Source organism: Anopheles cruzii, chromosome X (assembly GCF_943734635.1).
Source record: "Anopheles cruzii chromosome X, idAnoCruzAS_RS32_06, whole genome shotgun sequence".
In the NCBI taxonomy this organism is placed as follows: domain Eukaryota; kingdom Metazoa; phylum Arthropoda; class Insecta; order Diptera; family Culicidae; genus Anopheles; species Anopheles cruzii.
In genome coordinates this window covers 3811516-3830493 of record NC_069143.1, presented here as the reverse complement: position 1 = coordinate 3830493, position 18978 = coordinate 3811516, and the positions used below count along the sequence as shown (strand labels likewise).

Genomic DNA, 18978 nt, shown 5'->3' with positions numbered 1-18978 from the left:
AGAGAGAGAGAGCGAGACAGAGAGAGAGAGAGAGAGAGCCGAGCGAGTGGTCGCTGGGTAAGATGAAGGCAAATATTTGCCCAGAATATCGAGCTTAATTATCTGCTGACACTACACACACCGGGACCGGACTGGACTGGACCGGACTGGACCGGACTGGACCGGACTGGACCGGACTGGACCGGACTGGACCGGACGAGAGTGTCCGGACTCCGGAAGTGGGCGACCTAAGGGCGGGGTGAGAGCTAAGATGCCGGGCGCAGCGGCAACGTTGCGCTGCAACAGAACAAATACTTCGATTCGACCGCTGGGGAACTGGGGAAGCCTGGGAAGCCACGGACATCGCGTAGGATGCGCCTACACACCTCGGTGGGGCTTGTGGGGGTGTTTCCATCCCACATCCGGATCCTTCCTGGCCACACCTGGGATTTCTTACGCGAGCCAGGTAAGGTCCACAGTTCTTGATTAGCACCCCCGGGTTCTCGGGGCGTGTCAGGTCTATCCAGCGCGGGGGGCCCGAACCGAGCGAAAGTACATCAGCCCCTCACCGCATCGCAGCCTGGGGGTTGGTGGTGGACCCACGCAACCCTCTATTCCGACCTGGCGAACCCGGAACCTGTGGTGGAACCCGGAGACCCTCCTGGCTTCCTGGAACTCTGGTGGACTGGTGGACCAAAAATGAAATCATTTGCATTTGCACGCCGCTGTGCACGCCGCTAGACACACACACACACACAAACGGACACGGACACACTTCAATCATCATCCTGCCCTATTAATTTCCGCCGGCGGGCGGCACCAGGCCGTGGCCTGCCCAGGTTCTCCGGGGCAGAGCGCACGGTGAAAAAACAATCAACCAGCCACCGCGAAACAATTTACTTCCTTTTTGCACCATTACACACCACCACCGGGGGTGGCGGTGGGGGGGAGCCAGAACAAGACATCCTCGACGTCCGGACGGACGACCGGACCGGATGCAAACGTGACCACAGCGAGCACCCACGCCGAGATGGTTTTACATTGTAAATATTTACCCCGAAGCCATATTGCCGGTTTCCGGGGCCCCGGTCCCGGGCGCTGATCCTTTGTCCGGCGCGCGCGTCCTGGTCGCGGAGGTGAAGCCACTTTGGTCACGCTCACGGCCCCGAGCATCCCCGACGTCCGGAAGTCGACGTCGGGGTCGTCGGCGGCGTTCCCCGTATTGCCATTGACAGCGAGTTTGTCACTCATACGTATGTCGCGCGTGTATGTCCCATCCTTTGCTGTGGTGTCCTGTTTATTTTTGGCCGCTGTTGGCCCTGTTGGGGAGACCGCCACCGTCGCCGTTAATAACACGCAGCACTCCCTCGTTACCTCGCACCAGTTGTGTTGGATTCCGGACGGCCGGCGATCCCGCGAGAGTCCAGCCGAGAGTTCAGTCCACAGTCCAAGTCCAGAGAGAACCAAAGACAGAGCTGTGGAGGGGGGGGGGGGGGAGGAGGCTGGCTGTGACGCTGCAACGATTAAACTTTAGCCCCCCCCGACTCGGGAGCTCGAGTACCTTTTACCATCGCCGCCAGGTTTTGGGGAACCACCAGCGCGATAGAGACACAAAAAGTGACGGCTCAGTCCGGGGATGCTAAGCCGCGGATCATGGTTTAGCCCTTTCCCTTGGGTGGTGGAAGGGCGTGGGTTTGGAGCAGAGTCGTTCGGACCCCGCGGACCGCCTACCGGTAGAAGAATTCTTCCCCAGAGGGCGCCACGTCGCAGAGTTGGGGAAAACAACTCTTTTTTTGGAGTTGGTGCTTTGGTGCACCGGGTTTTTTGTTTGTCGTTGGGGACGCGTGTAGGTCTGATGATAGTCAGTAACCCCGCACACCCCCGCAGACACACACACCCTGACATCTTGGGGAAATGGTGGTGGGTGGCGATGGGCAAATGGAATCGTTTCCCAGAAGCGATTCACCAGCGAACGGGACGTGACCCGGACGTGACGAGCTGATTACTATGGCTGGGCTGACACCGGGAGCATTTCCGGGAAACGCACCCCGTCCCCCGTCCTACCCACCCTGCCGTTGGATCGGCCCGGCCGCGAAAGGTGACCGACCGCCGGTGGAACTAATGAAACAAATTTCGGTTCGGCCGGCCGGGGGATTGAGTCCCCCTGTCCAAGACTTCCGGTGGAGGGAGAGGATGGTGTGAAAGGGAATGTGTACCTCATCTCGCCCCCCCCCCCCCCCCCCCCCACTGTGTGGGGGACTAAATCGTGCGCACCATCGTCTCGGACCGGATCCGGACGAAAGATGAGCGAGCGAGCGAGACGATGTCCGAAGGGCGGCGCGCTATGTTCCGCCCAACCGCCACCCTCCGCCCGAAGGGAGGCATAGGTAGTCCGGGGAGTCCGGGGGTCGAAATGGAAATTGGTTTGTCACCGTGTGGTCATTCGCACCCTGCCTGGCCGCGACGACGACCCAGGATGACCGGAGTGACCAGGGTTTGACGGTTTCTCGTCGCGCGTCCTTCGCTGTTCCCCGACTCCCGGCGAGGCGGGGCGCGGGGGCTGCATATGTGTGTGTGTGTGTGTGTGACGGGGGTTGCGTTCGTTCGTTTTCGAATCATTTTTCTGCTTGAAACCGCGTTCGGTGGGACTTGGAACTGTTTCTGTCAACTTCACCAACTACTCTTCAAACTCCGCTTTCCTTGTTTCCGTGGCCGATCCGATTTATTGTTTACTGTACATCGCCCGTCGCGGCCAACATGTGGTATCTGTTGCGCGCCGTCCCTGTGTCCGTGTGTGTGTGTGTGCTGGGTGGGTTTGGCTATAGGTTTCTGTTTGACTCTCCATTTCATAAAACGCGGGCATATTACATCCGCGGGTCCCCGTTCCGAGCTCCATCCGCTCCAACGGGGAAAAGGGAGGGGGGGTGGAGGGACGCAATCTCCGCAATCTCCGACACTGTCCGCGGCACATCCGCGAGGTCGGACGCGGACAGTGCCGATTTTTTTGTGCCGAACGCTTTTGTTGGCCTTCCGCGATCCCCGATGCATTCTCCGGTCCGGCCCGATGTTTGATGCCCGGAGGCGCACATCACACACACACACGCACCCACCCACCCACCCACTCACGAGCGTGAGCGTGTGTTTTATGGCTGGCCCGGTGGAAATCATTCGCTAGAAATGATTTCTGCTAGAATTTCTTCATTATCTCGCTGCCCGCCGCGGCCGGGCCGCGGAGAGAGCAGGAATCGAACCGGAACGAACGAGGACGAACCCCACCCGGTCACCAGGGTGAGAAGGGGTTGGGGGGCCGCCTGGATCCGCCGCCGTCAACGCGAACCGTACTGGGATTGTGCAATGAATCTATTGTCCTGTTGAGGAAGTTTAATTAATTTTCATCCGCACATCATCACATTAGCAGACGCGCTCTGGTCACTGCCCACTGCGCCCCCGCCCCCCCCCCCCCCCTCCCTTTGTGGGGATTTCATGGCGCCGGGGATTTGTGGGGATTTTTTTGTTGGCGGCTGTACTTCCAAAATCGTCAGTTGGTGGAGCGCTCGCCCCGATCAAATTGCCGCCCTCAACCCCACCGGTCAAGAATGTGTGTTTCCGGAACCGAACGCTGCCGATAGCCCTCCGATGAAGATTCGGCCTTTTGCCGGGCCGTGGCCCAAACTGTCACTGACGCGTCGTTTCTGATGCACGTTCTGACAGAAGAGACTCGCGCCGGCTTCGGAGTCTGCGGAGCTCGAACGATCGAAGCCTCTTTCAGAAGAACTCGAGACTGGACCTGGACCACATACATAGAGGATTCAGAGGAACTACTCGAAGTCTGTATCGGTACAGCCCGGGATGTCTAGACTTCGGTCTAAGTCGGACCAGACCAAAATTCCACCACCAAATTTCAAATTTCTTACAATTTACGTTGAAAACTGACCCAATTGAGGAAAAAGGATGTTAATATATCCCAGCTTTCTGCGTAACGTCTCATTTCGTTATTCTCAAACCGTTACTAATTATTTACATCTTCCAGAATGAACGTTTGACGTTTCGAAAAAGTCAAGTAATCGGTAGTTTAAAATCCAACCACCAGATGCATCACCCTAGCTGGATGGATAAGCATAAAATAAATTAATTGCTTACCGGAATGGGGTTCGTAGGCATCACTTGGTAAGGTTGTGTGTGTGTGTGTGAGAGAGAGAGAGAGACAGAGAGAGAGAGCCACGCTGTGACCGACGGCAAAACCGAGGCACAACAAAGAAAGGCGCCTCAAAGCGCATCGCAGCGGAACGAAACAAAGTTTAACTACTACTAGATCGCTGCCGCCCCCCCCCCCCCTCCCGCCGCCCACGCTGGCCCAGGATCGAGACGTGACGGTGGCGACTACGAGTCGGCACCAGTACTCGGGACGCCTCCACTCGCCACTCCGGCTCCGGTGATGCCGGGCGACGCGGGCGCGCCAAGATAAGCCATAAATAAACACGTAAAATGGCGAATGCATCGGCGTCGAGATACTTTCCGAAGAGTGCGCCGGGGTGTCCGCAGGGTGGCGGCTCCCACCGCCGAGGTTCGAGGACCGAAATCTGAAGCCGAGTTAATTTGTGGAACGTTGCCAACCACCGCCAGCAGCAGCAGCAGCAGCAGCAGGAGCCCACTGGGTGACTGGGCGAGGTGGCAGGATTTCAGGATTTGAATGCAAATGAGCTGGCGCGCTGAATGCAGCTCAGCAACGCCACGGCCAACCGAGACAGACGGCCACACACGGACCGGGGCCGGGGTCTTCTCACTTCTGTGCGGGGGGGATCGCATAAATCAGCTCGGCTCGGTGGTGGTGTCGGCCAATCCGGACGAGACGGACGGCCCGGACCGACCTGGCCGGATGAGGTGTGCTCGGACTTTGTTTCTTCTATCTACTCGCCACTCGCCCAACAGTCACAGGCCGAGGGCGGCGGCGTGGCGCAAGGAGTAGCCTAATCCTGCGCTCCGCGAACCAATTCCGGGCCCGGGACCATAATCCACTTAGCGCGCGGGCGCGCGCCCGTCCAATCGATTATCCGTTTTTGGTGCACCACCCGGTGGTGGGTGGGTGGGTGGGTGGTTGGGTGGTGGAGGAGTGCCCCGTGCAATCCTCAGCCGGGTTGGGCTGATGATTCATTTACTTCATTTTGCTTCACCGCCCGAAATTGGCCGAAGGCTTTCTTTGTCCCGAGGACCGTCGGTGTGGGCGTCGTGCTAAGATCTAGAGCGCTGTGTGCGTGTGTGTATGTGTATATTCCACGCCAGACGCCCGGAATGTGATGCTATTTGCATAAGCTAATTCATCATCCACACAAACACCAAAACACACAGCACGTCAACGCACGGGGCGTCTTCTTGTTTTGTTTAAGGTTAAGGTTTTTTTTTTCGGCTGCCAGCACACCGGAGCTGTAGGGCGGCGGGGGGTAGCCGGTGCATCCTGCACGCGAAAGGGTTGGGTGGGTGGCGCTTGGCGTTGCGTGCCAAGCGCCGGTTAATTTTACTGCAACCAACAAGGTGGTCCCGGTGGTCCGGCCATATGGGTGGTGGTTAATTTTGGTCTTCATTAAGGCACACCACAGAAGCACACACGCCACACAGACACACACACACACACACACACTCGAGGTTGACCCGAGCGTCGGCTTGTGTTCATAGCACATAACATAACATTACAAAACACAATTATTAAATAATTAGTTAATTTATAAATTATTAATTGAATAATTGATTGATTTGTTTATTTATTTATTTATTGCAAAACATACTAAAACATAGTGAGGAAAGATGCGATGGTTAGTCGATACGGATCTGAGAGAGTTTCCTACGTGGAACTACTGTGGAATACCAATCCTTAGTTTAAAAAAGCTCCTCCAAAGAAAGTTTTAAATCACGAATTTGGCATTCTGTAGAACAGTACGGACGGAAATAGGTAGTTGGCCTGCCAAAACTGAAGCCTTGAGTGCCTGTGGCAGTAGCTGAACCGAATGCTTCGGTTGGATACTGTCCGATTTTGGAGCGAACACTAATTGCAGTACGAGTCACTAGCCGGATTTCGACAGACGGTCCACGGGAGCGCGCGCTCGCCGTCAGAGGGCGCATGGAGTGGGAATGTCACAGGGCACGAAAGTCAAATTGGCCATAATTCAAGCCCGAGCTCGACACGCCATCGGCTCGATTGGTGCTCCTGCTGCTGCTGCTGCACCTGATGCCACGTGTGCCACCACTTTATTCACTACACCCCCGAAAAAAAGGACACAAAACAAAACATAAAACCATTCCGCAGAACGCGAGTCATCAGGACGCGGGCGCGCCTTACCTGTGGTCCTACCTGCCTGGATGCCCGAATTTCGGACGGCCGACCCCCTCTGACGGTGACGTGGCGATGAGCAGATGGTCAAATTGTTTGACCTCCACCCGATCAACCCGATCGAACCCCCGTCCAGCAAAAGTTGCAAAAAAAAAAACGGACAGCGACAACAACGATAAATAAATAAATCGCCCCCTTTCGTAATGTCAGATGTCAATCGAATCGAGCAATAGTTGATCGAAAATCGAGCCCCGGGATCCGGGAGCGGATGGGAGCGAGCGGCAGAGAGGTGCACGACAAAAGTGTACCACATTGCAGGCCCACCCATTTGCAGGCCACCCACCCACCCAACAGCAACAACAACAGCAAAAAACAAAACAAATGAAAAATAAACATTCAAACATTCGGGGAAACTAATGGGCACGTGGTATTATCATAATTATTACTCGATACTCGGCGGCGTGTTCGGCGTTTTTTTCTGCCCGGAAGGGAGTGTGGTGTGGGTGGTGTTTCAATTTGCTTCCCCCTTTGCTGCCGATGTCCGCTGGGGATGTACGCGGCACCGCTACGCAGCATATGTTGCGCATATGTTTAAACCCTTCCGTGTCCAGCCGGCCGGCCACGTCACCCGGTCATATGATGCTGTCGATCGGCGAGTAGCTTTATTGAATGATTCGGCGGACCAGATACCTCTCTCGTATCAGGGGGTCCGAATTGAAGGGAATTCTGCGAGTTATTCACTCCGGGTGTAGTTGGGCCGAGACATCGGCTACATCGATTCCTACTGCGCCATCCAGGCAGTGCCGATGGTGGTCCCTGTTTAGGTCCTAAGCGCTACTTCGAAGTTGCATCTCCTTTTTGGCAATTTTCAATCAAGTTAACGGACCATACAATTTTTATTAGATCGGGCAGAGTCGTGGCCAGGATCAGCTTAAGAAGAGTTTTGTACTCCAGTTGACGCAACTGACGTATACGACGAGACGGATGCTCTACGGACGAACCTGAGTTAAGGGACCTTTTTGTTGAAATAGCTACAAATGGAAAAATGGTCTGATGAAGAACATTTGTAATAATAGGACGCCTGTTATCATCATCTAGACTCGCGCGTAAATTGATGATGCTTTTGGACCAGAACTTCCTGTTCCTGTCGGTTATCTCTTGGTCTGCCCATGTAAAAAGTATTAGGTTTGGGAAAAAGTTATCGACGTTTCACACGATGGATGACCTTTATGGTCGATATCTCGTGAAGTATCGATCGCACAGTTTCAAATTTAAGTTCGGTTTAAAGCTGACACCTTACACTTAAAAAGATGCTTTCACTGTTTATTGTTTGTTCCCTTCGTTTGTGCGTTACAGGGTGTAAAAAATGGAAGTCACCAAAGAGAAAATTGGATACATTTTAAAGATTTGATTTGAAAAAGACGAAAATTCAAGCTAAGCCGTTCAAATTTTTCAGGGTGTTTATGGTGCCGATCCGCTAACAACTAGCTACGTGTAATTTTGGTTTCGTCGACCCGTTTCAGTTATTTTTTTATGTTAAAGCCTAAGCAGACCCGTCATCGAAAATATCGGATTAATCAGAGAAATAATCAAAGTTGATCGGCATGTTAGTAATCAGAGCAGGAGCCAGGAGCTAAAAATTAATCATCGAACAGCTTAAAGCCATTTGCGGAAAGCTGGACTTAGAAAGAAGCTAAATGTTTGCGCTTTTTTCAAAAGGCAACATATTTTCCAACAACCAGTGCAACATTGGAAACCTGTTAAATATAGTTTTGAAATTCACGCAAAAAACGTCGATTTCTTTTTCCCCAACCTAATATAAAAAACAAAATCATAGGAAAATCCCACTTACACTACTCATATGGCATAGCTTCACATCGCGATACACGGCAGCGCCCGTGTACCCATTTTCCCACGACCGCAGTAAGCGAAACCGCGAAACAAAGAAAACTCCTCACTCTCCGTGTGTGTGTTCACGCTATTCAGGACGCTATCACCGGTACCGTCGGCGAAGCCAATAAATTAACGAACGATGACTTTCTGATACAATTTTAGTCGCATTATTATGGAACCAAAGCCAAACCGGACGAAAACGGGAAACCCAACCTGAACCGCCGGACGCGGAAAGCGGAAAACCCTCGCGTGCGCGGGAGGAAGGTGGAAGTTCCATGACTTTTGCGTTCCAGGTCCGGTCCGGTCCGGTCCGGTTCCGGGCGGCACGTCATCGTGCTCCAAAACGGGGTTTATTTTTCTTTCTCCTTTCTGTTTTGACATGCTCTCGTGCCACTCGTGCTGACGCCACTGCCGCCGCCCAGGAGAAAGGATCGCCGGAAAAGTCACGCATCACGCCGGGTGCGGTAAATGTGGGAAATTCCACGGCGGGCCACGGCGGTGTGCCGTTGGGCACGAGACAAAGACCCGGACCCCCGGATCCGGCGGATCACAGGTCACGAACAGATTAGTACGAAGTGGCTCAAAACCGGACCGGCAGCAACTCTGGGAAGGGGACGGCCCCGGGGGGCCCCCGGCGGGGGTTCGCCTCGGTGGATGTAAAAATATGGAAGAAAAACAAAGCAGAGCGAGCGTCCAAGAAAAACATCGATGGAAAATATGGAACGTTGCAGAGTGTTGCATTCGTTTACACTCGAGAAAGGACTATCCACAGGGTCATCCGTTTCGGTTGGGGCAGGGCTTTTTGCAGGGTTTTCGAATATATCACGGTGGCGCTCAAAGTGTCCAGTTGAATGTTTGCCATTTTAGAAAATGAATCATTTAGCACAACAGTCACAACGTGTTAAAATTATATAAAACTCACTACTAAAGGGGGCGAGATTCGAAAACGCTCCTTTTATCCAGCAAAATTTTCTTCAGCGATGAGGAAAACCCTCAATCGATTCGAACAGATGCCCGGGGCCGAACATTCAGAAAGGTGGCTATTTTTTCGAAAACGACAAAAGGACCAAGATTCTGAGCGATATTTTTAATAGTGATAGTGATATTTTAAATAACATTCATCAGAATGATGCGGTCTGTGTTCAGCTCATAATGGCAAAGTACAAACTTTATTATAAAAATACTATTTCATACGAAGCTTCACATTCTTCAGGTGTTTTTTTAAATAAATGTGTTTTTGAAACTACGAAATGGGTGACCCTGTATCCCGTTAATCCGTTTTTATTCCCTTAGCTAACCGCGGGGATAGTGAACCATTATCGCGCAGAAAACCGAAGCCCGGTGACTGGCGGGTGTAGCAAGAAACGGCAGAAATCTCAACCATAATTATTTATGTCGGTGTCTGCCGTTTTTGTGCATGGTTTGCAAAACGTATCACCCACTATTTGCACCCAGCTTCGAAGCGAAGGCAACCCGCTTCTAGTCCCGAACGGACGCGTAACAGTTGGTTCGGCCGCAACATCCTGAGCGTCCGGTCGTAAAAGAAACACCCCTCCCCCCGTTCCAACTCGGGCGCTGCACATGCAGATTCCGCGCTAACGGATCTCGACGGGGGATGGTTTCGATTTACCCATTAAAGGTGCGCCTAAGCGCCCGGTCCTTAGTTCCGGCCCCGGCGGAGGTGGAACATTGTTGCTGTTGCTGGTCGTGACCGTGGGCGGCAGTCCCTTTGTCACCCGATGGATTTCGCGTAAATCGCGTAAAAAGTGTGTGACAGTATCTGGACGACAGGGCGACAGGATGCAACCTCATAAATCAATCGATCCACGCGGCCGGCGGAAGGAAGGTGGTGGTGATAGTTGACGCCTTTGGTACGTGGACGGCCCCATAAATCATGGCAGGCGCGCTGCAACAAGGAGTCCGTCGGGTAGTCAGTCTTCATAAAGTCACACAAACCCGGCGCAGGATCCCGATTTCACGGGCGGGGTGCCGTGTGTGGGTGGGGCCGCTATCCATTCGTTATCCTTAAATGTGCCCTGACGGAAGACGGACGTACTGGAGCGTCGTCGAATAAAACACAAAAAAAGTGAACGAAGCGCGGGAAGTGAGTCATTTGGGAAAACATTCCGTTCGTTCGTTATTAAAGCGCAAGCGGGCGCCCATCGCGGGCGACCATGATCCTGGCGTGGCTCGCGCGAGGACTAACCCACTTACACTGGCGGGCGAAAGTGTTGGAGCTCAGCACTCGAAGTGGATGTGGTTGGGAAAGAATATTTGCCTTCCACTCTCTTCCACGATGTAAACGTTCCTTTGTTTCGTATCTAAAGCATCGAAGCGGGCTCAATTTGGAGTGTACTTTACTTTTTTGTTCTGTTTTGAAGATCGGCTCGATCGTTGTTTGCGTTTTACATTCGTTTATTCCGCAATACTGAAATGTGGATCAATTGTTTTTTGCTTTTTTGACTTGCTTTGAGTTTATTTTGCTCTCTTTCTTTGCTTTTACACTTTCACTCTGCTACTGTTGGTTGCTACTTTTATTCGTACTATAATATTGAAATGTAGACCAATTTCGGTTTTACGATTTTTAACTCTTTTCTTTCTTTAGTTTTATACTTTCACTTTACCACTTTTGGTTGTTACTTTTGGTCGTACTGTTTGTTTTCGATTGAATCGTTTGGAAACTTTTACACGAAATTGCAATTCACTTAACTTATTTACATTTACTTTCTGGTTACTTGGGTTACTTGCTTGCTCTTTCGCCCGAATTTTGACCGCCAGTGTGTGTGCTCAGCACCCGCGATGCCCAGTGACACTGCCGTGCCGTTCCGTTCCAATATGCGCACGCTAAATTGACAATTTGGTGGATTACGTGTACGCGGATAGTTGGGCCCCCGGCCCGCGCCGCCCTTTATCTGCCATTGCGCGCTAACCTAACCCCTCCCGAACCCGAACAAATGGAACTCCGACGGGCGACGACCAAAACGGCTTTCGCGATGATTGAGCTATAACTTCCACCTTTTTCTCCACCGTAGCATAATAAAAGCAAGAAACTTCCACCGGGCCCGGGCCTTCAGTCACCGGAAAATCATAACTTCCGCAAGATTTACGCGCCACTTTTGCATACGACACATCATCTTCTGCTTACGCCTGCAGCCTGGTCTTTGTTTCGCTTTTCTTTCCTTTCCTTTCTTTTTCTCTTTCAACTTTCTCTCCCAAACGGCGATTTACACCGCCGCCGTCCCGGTTGCTTCGTCATTTCGCACCACGTTCGACTTTATGTTGACGCCGATTGACAGACAACGACCGTGACTGCTGCAGTAATCTGTGGATCCGGAGGGGCCCGGCTGATCCTGGTGGAGGGGGGGAGGCGAAAGTGTGTGACACGCGGCAATCATCGCGCCCCGCCCGGTCGGCCAGGATTGCAGCGATTGCGGCCCGTGGAGCCCGCGGATGGATGATTGCATTGGCGACCCGGATGGACTCGACTGCGTTCACCGATCGCGTAGGCTCTGGAAGGAATAGGTGTGGGTCTGCGTTTTACAACCACTCTGCAGACTGGTGCCAGTGGCACACATAAAAGATAACGCAGCGCCGTTTGCACAATGTCGGAAACGACGGTACGTTCTATGGTGTGTGACAGATGACCCTGGAGCGGCACCGGGAAGAAACAAGATAGGTTGCAAAATCAGTTGTATGTTTTTAAACTGAAGGCGTTTTTTTATGCTCCATATCCGTACTGTGACTGTACAAAACCCCATGTTCAAAGATGTTGACAGGCCATGACATTAAACATCGATACCATTAGGTGTGTGAATTAATTCTTGCCGTTTTTATTCAACATTTGTGATTTTGAAGAGCCCCAACTTGGGTCTTCAGGCGTATATCAGTTGAACTTAATACAAACACGTTGACACGCTTTGGTCTCGTATTCTCAACTCCGCCGGTTTACCGGTTTAAGCGCGCCGATACTCGATTTTTCGGTCTAGGCCGAAATGGCGTTACACTGTCACCTTAAACATGGACTGATTAGAACCCCGCCTGGAACCGATGTTGCTCCAGGCGGACTGGAGTACCTCGAGAATAAAAGACCTTTACGCTTCGACGTTCGTCTTCACAATGATCGATCTCCGCCCAGCCGACCTCGACTTTATTTCTCCTTTCTTACTTATAGTCAGATGCCGATTCCGCGGCTCACGCATACCTTACTTACTTACTTACTTATCCGGCTACAACCGTCGAGCGGTCTTTGCCTGCTTTAAGGAATCTTTCCACCGCTCGCGGTCGAGAGCCTTCGTCCACCACATATCAATACCGGCCGATATCGCGTCCCGGTCGACGCAATCTCTCCATCTCACACGGGGCCTACCACGCCTCCTCTGTCTCTCCGGACGGCCTAAGTGGACTTTACGGGCTGGTTCGTCGTCCGCCATTCTCATAACATGACCAGCCCACCGGAGCCTGGCGAGACGCACACGCTGCACGCATACCAACAAACTCTATTCCAGTGATAACGTATGGCGCAGTTTCAATTGCCCTTATTTGGTCCGAAATTTGAGATGCATCGTCCACGTCGCCAGCATACGGTCAATCAATGCCTTATCAACCCCAACCAACTCTTTTTTGGCCGTTACTCGTCTTTGTCACACTGTTGCGTTTGCATCTTGAGTTTTCTTTGCGTATGACCGGGTGTCATGTCAATCATGTATTTTTCTTCAGGGTTGGGCGATTTTTAGGCACTTCCTTCAAGAACAGGCCGATTTGAATATTCTTTTCTCTCCGGTTCCTTTGCCATTCAATCGAGATTGCAACCCGCTGCATCAGTTGGGTGCGTTGCATTTTATCGCCAATACCATTTTGGTTCTAACGCATTGAGGCAAACTCGCTAGCCGATAACGTGTTCTGGAGGCAACGCGTTCTTATGACCGGATGTTAGTCATGTGTTCTTTTGGGACGATGAATGATTTTTAGGCAACTTCAGTATTATGTTAGCCGGTACTTCGCGCTGGCCATAAGGTTTTAAATGTAACCCGATGTGTAACTTGACTATAAGGTTTCGAGTCTGGTTTGGGTCGCATGCTGATAGCGGGTCCCCTTTGCATTGCTGGATAGAATTCGTGGCTTGCGCTGGCCTTTGGCCTCTTCAATCTAACTACAACAACAACAACTACTACTTTACTGAAAGTATTGTCCATCGTTAGCTACTGCTTTATCCCATCGTTTAGGTAGTTCTTCGATTCTATGTCGATAAATCTCCTCATCTTTAGGAGCGATCCACTCAGAGACCCATTTTTCAAAACCTTAAATAGAAGTGAACCTGCCAAAGTGCTGCCAAATCGTTACTTATGCAACGGAACAATAAGTAGTCCGAAAGAGCAACATATGGTGAATACAGCGGGGTTAACAGTTCCTATCCGACATTTTCGGGATAGGTTTTGACCGATTTCGGGATGTGTGGTCGAGCGTTGTCATTTTGAAAAATCAACCTTTCATGTCTTTTATCCCTTTCTCGTCATTTTATGACCAAAGCTTTGCTTCAAATGAATGGAGATGTTGTCGATGGGATTGTCCATCAATAATTGCATTAGGTTTTAAAAGCTAAAAGTACACCACACCTTTCCTATCCCACCACAACCTTTGAACGAAAAATATTTCGCTTTGGTTGCGATGGACCTGGTACACTGGTCTGTATTCAGGGCTTTTTGCGTTGAGGATTCTCGTAATAACTCCCCTTTTTCATCACCAGTCACGATTCGGTGCAAGAACCTCTTTTTCTTCAGCCGCGCAAGCAGTGATAAAAAAGTACTCCCTGCAAAAACACTTTACCAGGAACAAAATTTGACATTTTCAGATGCTTAAAATAGGTGTTGTTTTCATTTTGACCAAACAATCCATACTGCGCTAGATATTTAATGACAGTAGCTGGCAAACACATTTCATTCACAATTAATTAATTAATTAATTCACAAAAATTACACACAAGGCAAGAATTAATTCACACAACTAGCCATATCTGCTGCCAGGACGGTCTTATACGGTTGGTTCGAATTTTGTTATTTAGTTGAGCAAACTTTATTCATAGTTTATAGAAAGCTGTGCCGTAGACCGTACCACGTCCTCGCTGCCTTTCTGAAAGGACTTAAAGCGACGTTCGACGCCCGGTTCGTGGTCTGCGCCATTCTCATGACATGACCAGCTACCAACGCTACCGCCTGGCGAGCCATATACAGTGGCCTGCACGGAATGGTGGTTCGCGATGATGCAAACGAAAAAAGGCACGCGAAAATCAGTGAAAAACGGATCGGATTAAAATCCAGAAAACGGGGCGATCCAATAAATTACTAATTATTATGCACAGGACGATCCGCAGCGCAGCGTGTCCTGTGGCACAACCGTGGCGACCGGGTTTTCCTCTCTTTTTTTTCTGTTCGTTTTGTTTTCTCTGCCCATTTTCACGAGGCCACAACGGCACAAAGGCCGTCGTTCCGTCGCCGCACCTTGGCCACTTGCGGTGCACCGCGCAGTGCACCGTGATTGCACCCGACCTGGCCGTTGGCGGCCATCCTGATTAAAAGTAGTCATTCCTCCCGAGGGGGGTAGGCACAAACCGTCTCCCCCGGGGGCAGTGTGTGATGGCATCGCATTTTATGCTGTCGTTTCATTGTTTGCGCACGATGATGCAGGTCGCGAGCATGGAGAAGGGGTGGTATGCTGCCCGCAGGGTGGTCCGATAGGGATAACGCGGCTAATGCTAATAAAGATTGTGATTAAATTGTCAAAAAGGAGACGCCACGCTCGCAATGACTGGTTGGCGCGCGACTTTTTTATGTCGCTGGTCGGTGGCTGAGGTGGGTGGCTCTCTCCGTGTCTGTGTGTGTGTGTGTGTGTGTGCAATGAGCGATGCACTTCAGTAGCTGCTGGGCACGGTTCGTTAGCGGCGCCCAGCCCCGGCCCGGCTCCGCCGGCCAGGGTTTGTGTGCTGCTTTTAATTACGTCGGATTGCAATTTTGCCCGTAATTTGATTACGGGCCTTTATTAACTCACGGGCCTGCGAGGGGGGTGGGTGGGTGGTACCCGGCATGCTGGATGGTCGAAGAAAAATAAAACGGGAGCGCCTTGGGGATAAGTGCAGCCCGAGGTGCATCATCATCATCATCATCGCATCGCATCATGCCCGGGCTGAAACAGGCTGCAGTTCCCAGATGCAATCGCACCACCCACACCACCCACACTGCAACATAATTCGATGCCGACGACAGCCGGCGGCGGCTGACTGGCTGGCTGGCTGGCTGGCGGGGAGCTCAAGCAAATTGCTGAATGATTTATTGCTGCAAGTCTATTACTCGCTCCGGATCCGAATTCGAGGCCCAAAGCAATTATCATTGCACCCTACCGAAACCCCTTTCAACCACACCCGCGGCCCCCTCCTCCCACCAACCCACACCATCATACTGGCTACCCCGAGGCGGTCGCGCTGCAATCTTCGCGAGAAGGTTTCAAACCCATCTTCGATCGGCCGCGTACCAAACCGCGGAATTGGAACCGGAAACCGGTCGGCTGTGGTTCCGGTTTTCCGGCCGCGGGCCGGGCCGGGCCCCCAACCTTAGCCTCCGGTCATCCATCGGGGCCATCAATTGCCTTCAGCGTACGACACGGAAAAGACAAATCAGCGGGCCCGCGGGATACATATTATTATTAATTAGATTACAACTCGTCGGTCGGCCGGCCGGTCCTTCGGTCCCTTCGGAAGCCAAAAATGTAGCTCTCAAAATAAATGACCGTGTTGGAACGAAACGACACTCGAATAACAGGAGCCGCAACTTGATTGATTCGCTGGCGGCAGGCGCTCGGAACTCATCTTATCTCGCCCTCTCCAGGCACTACGCGAACGAAGCGTAAGAGTTCTACTGGAAGTCCATCCCCCCACAGTTTGCTCCCAGTTTAAATGAGTATGAGGATTGCAAGGATACACCGGGCTCTGTTGGTAAGTAGGTCAATGACCTCGGCCGGTCAGTAGTCGGTTTGTTTCCGTTTTTTTTTGCAATTCTTGTGAATAGAACCTGCAAAGATCTGAGCTGCAAGTTTGCTGAGCTCCAAGCTGGGAGCATATTAACGTCGTCAGAAACTTCCATCCTGGGCGATTCGTAGTTCTCTTAATATTGGCCTCTGGTGGCAACGTCGGTGGAGCTCAGCTTTTGAGATTTAGTTCTGTGGCCATCAAGCCCGAATTATATATCTCAGGCATCGATGTATACACACCTGAAGTTTCTGTGTGTTCTCTGCTGAAAAGCCCCATGTCTCGCTTGCGTAGAACAACACAGATTTGGAGTTGAAGGTCCGGATTTTTGTACGGTGACTGATCTGGTTTGATCTCCATGTATTTCTCAAACACACAAAGGCAGCCAGATCAGACGCTATCTGGCTACCAAGATACTGGAAGCTTACCTCAAACCAACTGCGACCCGGATTGGGTCCGAAAGGCTCCGTTGTGCAGAATTCTACCCGCAAAAGCCCCATTCGGCGCTGATACGAGGTCGACTATCTTATCCGGAACTCCTTGGCGTTCCAGAGATTCTCATAGTTCATCCGATCGAAAGCTTTTTCATAATTAATGAATACCATGTAAAGGGACTCCTGGAGTTCATTGATCTGCTCAACAATGATACGCAGCGTGGCAATTTGATCATAACAGGCTCTGCCCGCTCGAAATCCTGCCTGCTGCCGACGTAGCCAGATGCTTCTCCTTGATTCGATTTAGGATAGTCTTACAAGCATCCGCATCGCATCGGTACAGCCGTGAGCTACACAAACTCATTATTTAATTGTTGACGGCATTGGGTTAGCTATTGGGTTTATTGGATGGCTTCATTTTTCTGCTAATGCCACTTTCTGTTTGCAACGAAAAAAAACGCTTGATTTGTGAAACAAAAACAGCAAAAGGACGTGTGCAGCAAAAAGGATGGAAACAGAACGAAAAACCCCGCACCTACCGGGCACCAAATGGTTTCGCTTTAATAAAAAGGCTTGGCTCACAAATACGCAACACTAACAAGTAACAAAATCAAAAAAGGAGGAAAAAACACAATCAAATTGGTTCATGAATAAATAGAAGCGAAACCTGGGCGAACTGGACGAACGCAAACAAAAAGCGCCGAGGCCGTACGAAACATACGCACACACATGGGCCAAACCAAAACACATAAAACCGGGCGGAGAGCTTAAAACAAATAGAACAAAAATGCAGAACAAAGCAATGCGCGTCTTTTGCGACAGAAAATGTTCGCCGGCCGCCCAATTGCGCAATGTGCCGTATTTTTTTTTTCTTTTTTTTGGGAGTGGGTGAGGTCCTGAAAAAGGAGTAGACGAACCGGAAATTGATGGATATGTTGCAGAAAAGCGGAGGGCGACATGTGTGCGGGCGTGCCCAACCCCCCAACACAACAAAGCAATCACCACACGTGGGTCGCGCTGCGCGTGTGTGTGTGTGGCGTCCTTTGTTTTGTTTTTTTGCTCTCGTTAATTTCACAATGAATCTGCCGCCGCCGCCATCCCCGTCCACTGCCGTTCTGGCGTGCCGACTTCTTGACAATGTCGGCCCATTAAACGCATTTGTGTTTGGCTTTTTTCCGTCGCTTTGCCTTCTTCCGCTGTGTCCTTGTCATCGTTTTCTTCCACCCCCGCCCGGTCACCAATCAATGCGCAATCGAACGTGTTAAAATGAAACGGAACGCGGCTGGGGCCGGCGCTGCAGCGCCAGTTCCGGTAGGAGCGGACGCGTTTTTTGTTTCATTAAAACAAAATGGGTAAAGCGAATAAAACAACAAATGCAACAACGAATGCTCGCACGTGTCCTTTTCGTTTTTTTTTTAAATCCTCGAAGCACCCCCCACGCGGGCCCCGCGGGCCGCACTCAACCAGCCGCTCACCTCCTACCCCCCCTGTCGTCAGGGCGCGCTGCTCTTTGCGGAAGCAATTTAGCAAATTAAAATTCCATTTAGTCAATTTGACGACCGTGACGGGCGGTGGCGCGCGCGCGTCTCGATCGGCGCACTGATTGGCTCGGCCTGGAGTAAAAAAAATCGGGAAAACCGGGACACGCCATTATGCTATTTATGATGCGTCGTGTCATTGTGCTCACCGACCGTGACAGCATCGCCGGCCGGGGCCGCCGCCGCACCGACGCAAAACGCAAATGTGTCATCGATAGCCGGTCGGCTGGCCAGGGTGAACGGCAAACGTTAATGCAGTTTGCTGCAAATTTGTTTTCCATTACGCGCTCTTTGTCTGGCGTCTGGTGCGACCGTTCCCCGACCACCGGTTGGCAGTGAGCGGTGCGTTACCTGCACTTAGTACTCATACAGGACCTACAGTTTCCCTTTTACATACCGTCCTGTTTTCTACGGTCTCTTTCCCCTTATTGAAGTGTTTAATTGTGTCCTTTTTGGCTCTTTAGTTTCGCTGCTCGTCTCTTTGGTTTGGGCAACTATTTACACATTCTCAGTTCGGTCGCTAGTCCACGGCACTCCATTGCGTTTTCCTTTCGCTTGTTTCACCATTTCTTTCGATGCGAGTTTCGATTTTCTTCTCATTTCTTTTCACTACTTCAATAACTTAATTAATGTACTGGTTTTCTCGTTAGCTTCGCTCTCCACTTTGGTTTGGTCAAGTATTTACAAATTCTTTGTTTTAGTCATTGTTCTACGATAATGCATTGCGTTTTCGGCTTTTTGTTTCATTTGTTTCGCCGTTTTCCTCATTCTGCTTCCTTCATTTTCCCTTCACACCAA

The 18978-nt window shown here is 51.2% G+C and overlaps 1 pseudogene; it reads left to right on the top strand.

The window, feature by feature from the left end:
- The window catches only part of LOC128277667 (fibrillin-1-like), a 9617-nt pseudogene extending 4672 nt beyond the window's left edge, over positions 1-4945 (top strand).
- The last annotated feature ends 14033 nt before the right edge of the window (positions 4946-18978 follow it).